Here is a 10,683-nt window from a genome sequence, read left to right on the forward strand (position 1 = left end):
CATTTGATAGAGCCAATGATATGATAAATCAGTGGGCCCAGCCAATGAGCAGCCGACACAACCTAGATTAAAAAAATGATAAACCTCGCAGAATGCAACTGCCAGGGCCTTTGAGCCACTGTCTGTCTGCTCAGGCCCGCTCCTCCTCTCAGGCCTGTACTTTCACTTTCACTTAATAAACTACCTTTTCCTTTCACTGTTGAGGCGTCTCATTCAAGTCTTTGTCCGCCACACCAAGAACGTGGGTGTCATGGCAGCAGCCATCCCACCACGGTCCCTCACACTTGGCTGGGAACATCAATACTTGACAGTTTCTCAGGTAGTGTAACCTGCCCAGAGGTTACGAGGTGGGCGATTTCGCAACACTCAGTTTCTGATTCTAGTAACCACCCCAGGAGAGAAATTTCCAGGTCCTGCTGGTGGTTGCAGGATGGCTCAGCCCCCGTAACCCTCGCGTGGTGCGTTCAAGGTGCCAGACTAATTCCTCTGGGGGACACGGTGAAGCTGTCCTGTGCTTGGTTCAAGGTACTGAGTTTTCTTCCCCTTGAGTTCTGTGTGTTTGGGTGGTAACTTCGTAGTGAGGATACACAGCCCATGAAAGGAGGAAGTGATTAGAAGATGAAGGAAGTAGAAGGATTAAATAACAACGGAAGTACCTTTTCTTCTCTTTTTCTTCCCTGAAGTGGTTTTCACTGTTATAGCTTCAGATGATTTTGTAATGTGGTCCAAAGTTGAACTTCTTCCCTGTCTAGCTGCTTAAAAAAAAGGAAAAAGAAAAAGAAGATTAAAAACAAAAAGAAAAAAAAAAACACAGCCACTTCAAAGTCCAATGAATAGGTTTTTGGCACATTTTCGTGTTGGTTATTGCCTTTGTTTATGTACACTTTGGGCAGAGTTATTTCTCACGGGAGAAAATTCTCCGACCTCCTGCCAACAACAAATTCACTTCAGTTAGTTCCGTAGTTTCGAGTCTCTCAATCTTCATGTAAACCCATCAGGCCCCAAGAACCATCCTGCCAGGCCTTTGCCAATCCTCGCAGTCCATACTTGCTTTCTATAGACGTGGCCCAGAATCCCTGGGATTAGCAAGAATGCTAAAGAGGAACTTTCTGGGCATGGTTTTAAAAAACAGGATTGACTGTACTCACTCAGAGCCATCCTGAACTCTTCTCTTGCACCCTAGTCTCGCCCATCAGGAAATGGCACGGGCAGAACCCGATGACTTCTCGGCACCTCCCCTGCCACTGCCCGCATCTCACCCAGTAGACACTTCTTGGCTTGTATGACAACAGCTGCCCCACAGATGTCCTCGCTCTCCCCCCTCTGCCTGCCCAGTGTGTTGACCACACGGGTTGGGGGTCGTTCCTCTGCTCCTGAGAGTCTAACCAGGCCTTAATCCAATGGCCCATTTACCTGCATAGGGGCTGTTGCCCCAAGTGCAAAGCCTTAGGGCCTGGGTATAGGCTGTTCCCTCTGCTTGGAAAGCTCTTCCCTATTTCTCTGCAGGGCTCACTCCCTCACCTCCTGTGACTCTACTCTGCCACTTTTCAAGGGGGCCTCTGCTTACCTGTTCATTTCACGTCATTTCCCCTCCACCACCATCCCAATACAGGACATCCAGCTCAATTTGCACGTCAGATAACATTAAACCAAACTATTGTTCTTGTAGGAAGAAACCAATGTTCACCCGCGTCCCTCACGGGCTGCCCACCTCTGGCATAGTCTGCTCTGTACACTTTCCTCAATAAATTTGCTTTCATGGAATCAGCAGGTGGCATAGTGGTCACGTCACTGGACTTGCACATCGTCGACTATTGGTTCAAGGCCTGGAACCGGCAGCTTAAAACTCACACAGGTGGGGTGTGTATTGGGGGGAAGGAATGGAAAGTAACTGCAGATACCAGAGATAGTGTGTGGGAGGAGGGTGGGAAATGGCAGAGGGTGAGAAAGAGAGAGGGAAATTATATATATATAGATGAAACAAGAAAACGAAAATTACTTATGGATGATAGCATGTATGACTAAACCGTTATACAGTGTATTCTGGATGGGAAATTGCATTTTGTATGTTGTGATGATGTTCAGTGAATGAATGGAAAATAAATAAATTAATAAAAACGAAAACAAAACAAAAACCTCAGGCTGGGCACATGTGCATGCATATCCAAAGTCCTGAGAGGAGGCTGGAGGAGAAGGAGTTGTGGCATAGCCATCCCCCCAAGGGGTGATTTCTTATTTTCTGTCTCTCTGGCAAGTGTACATACCCTATAGCAAAAATATAAAATATAAAATAAAATAAATTTGCTTTTGTTCTCCTTCAATGGCTTACTCTTGAATTCTTTTCTGTGTAAAACCAAGGACCCTCACACTTGGCAACACTATCAAAAAGTCATTGGGGGACCAGCAGTTAGCGTAATGGCTATGTCGCTGGACTCCTATGTAGTCAACTGTGGTTTGCGTCCCGGACCTGGTGGCTTAAACTCACGCCGGGCGCGTGTGCATGCATGCCCAAGATCCCGAGAAGAGAATGGAGGAGAAGGGATTGCGGCATGACCATCCCCCTGGGGGGTGATTTCTCGCTTTCTATCTCTCTCTCTGTCTGTCTGGCGAGTGTATGCACCCTATAGCAAAAACCTCTCCAAGAAAAAAAATGTCATTGGGCTTTTTCTTTTCTGATCATCCTTACATCAAACTACCTTACTTTCCACCAGTGACGACCACGTGCCAGGCTCAGTGTTTCCACACTTCGCTTGAGGTGAGCAGAGTGAGTCTGGGCAACCACGAAGGCGTACTGCTCATAGAGTTTAGCCAGTCACGACTAGGTGAGACGCTTCTCCTAGTCACAGCCTTTACCTTTAACACTCTTTATTTTATTGTATTTTATTTTATTTATAGGGTACATGCACTCACCAGAGAGAGACAGAGAGAGAAAGTGAGAAATCACCCCTAGAGGGGATAGCCATGCCACAATCCTTTCTCCTCCATTCTCCTGTCCAGTCTTGGGTAGCCACACATACGTTCCTGTCACAATGTTCTTTTTTAGCTTCTGCTATAGGGTGGATGTGCTTGCCAGAGAGAGAAAGAGAGAGAGAGAGAGAGAGAGAGAGAGAGAGAGAGGCAGAAACAGAGGGAAACTGAGAAATCCCCCCTGGGAGAAAGGCCATGTCACAGTCCCTTCTCTTCCATTCTCCTTTAGGGATTTTGGCAATGCATGCAAATGTGCCCAGTGTGATTTTCAAGCTGCTGGGTCCAGGTGTCTTCACCACCACCACCAGCGGCCCACATTTTTAAACATTTTTTTCCTAGAAAAACAAATCCAGAACTCTTAACATGACACTTTGATGTCCCCTCTAGCAGAAACCTCTAAGGACAAGAAGAATGGAAGCTGTCCACACTTCTCCCTCACACCTTTGTCACCTCTCTTACCTTTCCAATCCCATATCTCTTGCACCTGTCCTGTCTGTCACACGCCAAATCCTCCAAACTGCTTTTTACATTTCCAATTTTTTTTTTAAATTATGGGTCTTAGGGAACCAGCAGTTAGCGTAATGGCTATGTCGCTGGACTCCCACGTAGTCGACCGCGGTTCGGGTCCCGGACCCGGTGGCTTAAAACTCACGCCGGGCGCGGGTGCGTGCGTGCCCAAGATCCCGAGAGGAGAATGGAGAAGAAGGGATTGCGGCGTGACCATCCCCCCTGGGGGGTGATTTCTCGCTTTCTGTCTCTCTGTCTCTCTCTGTCTGTCGGGCGAGCGCACGCGCCCTATAGCAAAAACCTCTCCAAAAAAAAAAAAATTATGGGTCTTCTTTTTTCATATCTCTAAGCCCCAGTACAGAAATTCATAAATAGACCGTGACTTTTTAAAAAAATACTGTCTAAAATAGCACAAGGAAAGGATAATTGAGAGCAAACTATGTCTTCCAGTGTCCTCTTTATACATACTGGGTCTCCTGGATTTTAAATTCAACAAATAACCTATACAGTTCTCACACAATGGAAGTCCCTAAAAGGTGACAGTCATTGGATGACATGTACCAATCTCTGTTAGTTACAAGTTCTTTGCATTCATTTTCACAAGGAATTTTTTTACTTTAGCTCTTTCTCTTCGTTTTCTTTTCGGCAGGTAGAGCGAGTGTGTTCATCAACCTGCTTCAAGAGTCTCCTCTCCCAGAAAAGGTCACTGTGGTTGTAAGGATAATGAAGATGGTGAGAATGCCTGTCTCTCAGTGCTGCCCATGTCCCAGGCATCAGGCTTTGCGGCGTGTCCCTTCATGCTCACTAAATGCTCCAGGGCAGTTATCATCACGTTTTTATTTTTTTTTCTTTTTTTTGGAGAGGTTTTTGCTATAGGGCACGTGTGCTTGCCAGACAGACAGAGAGAGACAGAGAGACAGAAAGCGAGAAATCACCCCCCAGGAGGGATGGCCACGCCGCAATCCCCTCTCCTCCATTCTCCACTCGGGATCCTGGCCACGCACGCACACGCGCCCGGCGTGAGTTTAAGCCACCGGGTCCGGGACTCGAACCGCGGTCGACTACATGGGAGTCCAGCAACATAGCTATTATGCTAACTGCTGGTCCCATCACGTTTTACTTTGCAGCGAAAGAAGCAGAAGTTGGATTGATTCCGTAACTTGCCCAAAGTCACACAGGCCTGGAGTAGGATTTGAACCCAGGTCCATCTCTAAGTCTGTGTTATTAACCACTTGCTATAGTTTACCAGTACCAGTTATTTGAAGCAGTCGGCTTTAAAATGTGTCGTGAATGCTGTGCCCTCGGGATCTATTCAAACAAATGGAAAGCCACTGGTAGGGGACCAGCAGCTGTTACTCTTACCTGGCCCGGCTGTCTTCCCCACCTGTCTGTGCTCTGGGGTACTGCTGCAGCGCTCCGTCCTCCCCACAGGACAGGTGTGTGACCGGTTCTGGCCAGTCACGGCTCACCATGACTGACCACAGACACTGGTCCAACAGTAGCCACGTGACCCAAGGAGGGCCACTTAGCCCCTTACTGTGGGACTCGGTACACAGTCACTGGATAAAGGAGCTTCACGCTTTCTGTTATTGTTTATTTTTTATTTTAAAGAATTATTTAACATTATTTATTTGTTTATTTTAATTTGACCAGAGAGGGACAGAATGAGAGAGAGAAAGGGGAAGTGAAAAACCAAGCTGCCAGGTCGGGACTCAAACCGTGGTTGGCCGTGTGGGAGCCCAGCACCCTTAACCACCACGCCATCTGCTGGCCTCTGTTTATTATTTTTATTTTTAAGAGAAAAAGAAAGAGATAGAGGGGAAGCAAGCCATCAGGTCTGGGAGCTGAATCATGGTCAGCCATGTGGGAGTCCAGTGCCTTCACCACTAAGCCACCCACTGGCCCCTTGTTTGTTTTAAGGTCTGTACCACAGGGTGCATGCGTTCACTGGAGAGAGACAGAGAGAAAGGGAGAGTGAGAAAACAAGCCACCAGGTCTGGGACTTGAACCATAGTTGGCCATGTGGGAGTCCAGTGCCTTCACCACTAAGCCACCCACTGGCCCCTTGTTTGTTTTAAGGTCTGTACCACAGGGTGCATGCGTTCACTGGAGAGAGACAGAGAGAAAGTGAGAACTCACTCCTCAGGGGGATGGCCACCCTACAATCCCTTCTCCTCCCTTCTTCTCACTGGACTTTGGGCATGCACACACATGCACCCGGCGTGACTTTCAAGTCGCTAGGTCCAAGACCGCAACTGCAGTCAGACATGTGGGAGTCCAACGCCTTCACCACGCCGCCGGCCGGCAGCACCTGGTTGATCACAAGTCAGGATGATACTGCTGGCAGGCATGTCAACTGCCTTTTTCTGCTCGGAGAGAGCCTGGCGGACTGGGAAGGAAGAAGGCCAAGTGTTGAAGGGAAGTAGAGTTGAGGGCGGCAAACGCGACGTCTCCTGGGGACGCGATTTGAGCCCTGAAGCTGGCCGTCTCTGAAGCCTGCTCTACCTGTGAATGTCCCAGTTACATGAGCCAGCAAACCCACGCTGATCTTTCATCCAGCTCGGGTCGCCTTCACTTTTAACCTGGAACCTGATGAACGTGTTGTACTCCACCCTACTGAAGGGGCCTAATCAATAACTCCAGGATGCCCAAAGCTTCTTAACGGGAGAGGCACGTCCAAAGCTCCCCGGGTGCCTCAGGCACTTTCTCTCCCTTTTAGGGATCAGCCCTCCTGGACCTGTCTCTTACCTCGGCCCCTCCTGGAGGGGAGGGGAGGTCTTAGGTGGCTCTGAGTGCCCTTGGCAGGCAGCGGGGAAGGTCTAAAGAGTCACACCCAATCTGACAGTCTGGTGGGAAGGGTCATGCTCCAGCAGGGAATCCCTGGGAATCAGAGGACCACTTCCACTTGAAAAAAGGGAAGTGGGGCCAGCGGGTGGCGTGGTGGTTAAGGGCACCGAACTCCCACATGGCCAACCACGGTTTGGGTCCTGGACCTGGCGGCTTGCTTTCTCTCTTTCCTTTTCTCTCTCTCACTCTGTCCCTCTCTGGTCAAATTAAGATAAGCAAACAAATAAATAAAGTTAAATATTTTAAAAAAATAAAAGAGAAAAAGGGAAGAATAGGGCCTGAAGGATCTTACTGCACATGGCTGACTCACCCAGAAATGACAACGGAACAACCTAGACGTTGGGAAGACCCCCTGGTGTATTGTCTCAGGAATACCTTAATCACCCCACCCTAATTCCTTTCTTTAAGAGTCCCTTGTCCCCACTCTTTAGGGCCAGTGTAGCTTTCCACACCTGCTCCTTTCCTCCCTTCTGGGAAGTGGATCAACCTTTTCTTATCCCTTTACTTCCTCTGGATTCCTTCATAGCCTGTATCACAGGTCACCCTAGACCTACTGCTGCTCTGGGGAAACTAGCTTCCTCACCTGTTTGGCCACCTATGCTCTTTGGTCCTGGCCCCTTCCTCGTGTCCCTCCAGCCTCTGCTCACTGTCCCATCTCCGTCTCCCTGACCCTGTTCTCCTGCCTTCCTCTTTTGAAGTTCCCTGTGATTATATTGGATCTACCTGGAGAATCAAACATACTCTCCGCACCTCAAATCCTCAACTTCATCACAACTGTAAAGCCTCTTTTGCTGTGTAAGGTAGTATATTCACAGGTTCTTGAGGTTAGGACAAAGGAGACCAGCAGATGGCATCGTGGCTGTGTCACTGGACTCCCTCATAGTTGACTGTGGTTTGAGTCCTGAGGCCAGTGGCTTGAAACTCACACCGGGCACATGTGTGTGTGTGCCCAAGATCCTGAGAGGAGAATGGAGGAGAAGGGGGATAGTGGTGTGGCCATCCCCCCTGGGAGGGGTGATTTATCGCTTTCTTTCTCTTTGACAAGTGCATGTACCCTATAGCAAAAATCTCTCTTAAAAAAAAAAAAAAAAAGATTAGGACAAAGGCATCTTGGGGAAGTCTTTATTCTGTCTCCTGAGATAAGAGCTAGACCCACTTACAGGTAGATAGGGTAAGGGCCCCGAAAGAGTCACTCCTTTCCTAACGAAGTCTCTGTTTTTCCCTCTGTGGCCTGGTTAATGTACAATATGCACCCTTTTTACATGTCTCTAAAGAACTCATGATTCCTCGCTAATGACGCAAGAGATAGGGATATCGAGCACACAGACAAGGTAAGGCCCCAAGATGGAGTCACAGTGGCTAAGTTTTCATAGCCAAAAGCTGGCTACGTTGGGGCTTAAAGCAACTGTAGCTAAGGGCAACAGTTTTCAGGAAGTACAGAACTGTTATGGTCTCCTGACCCCACAAAGAATAGGGTAATACATTTCTAAAGCCTACTTTATCAGAAAGCAACCCATTGCTTAGACTACTAGAAAAAAACAAACAAACAAACAAAAAACAACCCTCGCCTCCAGCTCCTCTTTGGCAACCCACTGGGGCCCCCTTCCATTGCACTGGAAGCTTTTCTCCTTCCGTAATAAACTCCACTTTACTCTCCTCTCTGTGTCTGCATCTCTAATTCTTCATGAGCGTAGGACAGGAACCAGAATAGGTGTTGGGTCTGATCACTCAGCACTCCTGAGTCACCCCCACACTTACTCAGAGGAAGGAGTCTCTACTGACCACTGGGGAAGTCCTTTTAATGACAAAGCAAAGTTACTTCCTGTTAGTTTGCCCCAGCAGGAGTTTAGTGCCAAATTCCCCCAGTGCTCACCTGGGGGCAGCTGAAGGGAACTTCTGGTGTCTAGTGAGGCTGTGGCTGACTGGCCTTTTCCCTCCATCTCTGCATGCTCGGCTATGGGTCTGAGCAGAGCCAGTGCCCCGGAACATTGCAAGTAATTGCCATCGAGGTGCAGCTCGCTAGGGAAGAGAGCAAAATTCACGTTCATCTGAGGCGAGCTCCACATCCTCAAATTCAGATTTGAGGTCTTCATCTGATTAAATAATACATCTAGTTGTAGAATAATAAATTAATGATCATATACATGATTAATAAACACATAACAGGCCATGCTATTTGGAATAGACCCAGTGACCATGTCAGCTGACCAAAACCATGCGTTCAACGTGACCCTCCTGATTCTCAAACCTAACTCGAAGGTCTTGCTCTTACAATTAAAGAGAAATAACCAGAGAGGAGAAAGTGATGATCAAGTGATGATACCACACTGGGCTGGTAACTCGGGACAGAGCAGTTCGGAGACCAGAGGGGAGTGAGCCAGGCCCACACTCACCAGATGGCGCTCTGGCTGACAACTGCAGCCAAGCTCAGCCCACTCCCCGGCCCCAGGCCGCAGTAACGCAGACTGAGGCCTTGAAGCCTTTGGTTGTTCTCCAGGCCTGACAAAATACTCTCCATTTCTTCATTTCCAAATCTAAAAAGAAATTACAAGAACAAACGAGTGACTCGGAGACCAGCAGTTAGTGTAATGGCTACATCGGGACCATGTAGGAGTCCAGTGCCCTTAACCACCACACCACTTGCCGTCTCCCTTATACGAACTTTAAAGTTCATGTAAATCAGAAAGTTTCCATGACTCACTCTAGATCATATGGTTTAAAATGATTCATGGACGGTAAATGGGCTCTGATCAATCTGGGCCCACATCAAAACTCCCTCTTTAAGATTTGAATGGGGGCCGTCAGTGGCAAAGTGGTTAAGGTGCTGGACTCCCACACGGCAGATTGTGGTTCGAGTCCTGGACCTGATGGCTTGAAACTCACACCAGGTATGTGTACCTCAAAAATCTCAAGAGAACCATGGAGGAGAAAGGATTATAGCATGGCCATCCATCCCCTCAAGGAGGTGATGTCTCACTTTCTGTCTGTCTCTCTCTCATGAGTGCATGTGCCCTATAGGAAGAATCTCTCTAAAAATAAAGATTTGAAGGGAACCAGTAGTTAGCATAATGGCTATGTCGCTGGACTCCCACGTAGTTGACCGTGGTTCGCATCCTGGACCCGGTGGCTTAAAACTCACGCCAGGCACATGTGCGTGCATGCCCAAGATCCCAAGAGGAGAATGGAGGAGCAGGGATTGCGACGGGACCATCCCATCTTGGGGATGATTTCTCACTTTCTAGCTCTATGTCTCTGTCTATCTGGCAAGCACACGCGCCCTATAGCGAAAACCTCTCCAAAAAATAAAAAATAAAAAAATAAAGATTTGAATGTCCTTGAATAAACTTTTCCTCACCTGTAGTCTAGGGCTAAATGATCCCTAATTCATAAGGTGGCTGGGATAATAGAGGAAATAACCCACGCAGTGTGCTCGGCACACAGTAAACGCTCAAGAGCTACTAGGTGCTTTATAATCGTCATTACAATTCTTACCTCTGGACCCTCCCCAACACACTTGGTACCCCACCCTTCTGAAGGACATGCACTTCTTCCCCCAGCACCCCATCTTTCCCCTCACTTCCTCTCCTTTGTAATATTGACTCAACATCTAGGGAACTGTGGTTGCCTTTATCTGAAGCACCATACACAAAAATATGGAAATCTTGTGATCTTCAGACTTTCTGTTCTGCATTACATATAATCAATAGCGTGTCTCTTGTCTTCTGCCCTGAAGACTACTTTGGACAGGGGTATTGTCTAACCTATATCTGTATCTTCCTTAGCAATGAGCAGTGACTTACATGACCTGGCCTTCAATAAATATTTATTGAAAGAACAAATGAACAAATAGAAACTCTCTCTCTCTTTTTTGTTTTTTGTTTGTTTGTTTGTTTGTTTGTTTTTGAGAGATTTTTGCTATAGGGTGTGTGCATTCACCAGAAAGACAAAGAGAGACACAGAGACAGAAAGTGAGAAATCTCCCCCTGGGGGGATGGCCACGCAACCATCCCTTCTCCTCCATTCTCCTCTCAAGATCTTGGGCACGCATGCACATGTGCCCAGTGTGAGTTTAAGCCACTGGGTCCAGGGCTCAAACTGTGGTTGACTACATGGGAGTCCAGCAACCTAGCCATTATGCCAATTGCTGGTCCCAATAGAAACTCTTTTTAAGAACTCTAAGGTCTACTCAGAAACATTAAGTGAGTTTAGAGGGTTCTTTTTCAGCCATGCCTTCATGAGGTGCAAGGATGCTGGACACCCATTGCTCTCCACCACCACCACCCCCTGCCACCCATCTCCCCCAGCCGACAGCAGTAAGAGCCTGTAGGAGGTCGGTCTTCCAGCCTTACCTGCAGTAATCGA

The 10,683-nt window shown here is 47.8% G+C and overlaps 1 long non-coding RNA gene across 1 annotated transcript; it reads right to left on the reverse strand.

The window, feature by feature from the left end:
• Positions 1-661: 661 nt before the first annotated feature.
• Positions 662-8,789, reverse strand: LOC102487924 (uncharacterized). The gene is made up of 3 exons (XR_336567.1): positions 8,715-8,789; positions 8,195-8,340; positions 662-752 (listed from the first exon to the last, which is right to left on the reverse strand). It is a non-coding gene; the product is annotated as an uncharacterized LOC102487924 (long non-coding RNA).
• Positions 8,790-10,683: the final 1,894 nt, after the last annotated feature.

The sequence above is a fragment of the Tupaia chinensis genome, unplaced genomic scaffold (assembly GCF_000334495.1).
Source record: "Tupaia chinensis unplaced genomic scaffold, TupChi_1.0 Scaffold139833_1, whole genome shotgun sequence".
In the NCBI taxonomy this organism is placed as follows: domain Eukaryota; kingdom Metazoa; phylum Chordata; class Mammalia; order Scandentia; family Tupaiidae; genus Tupaia; species Tupaia belangeri.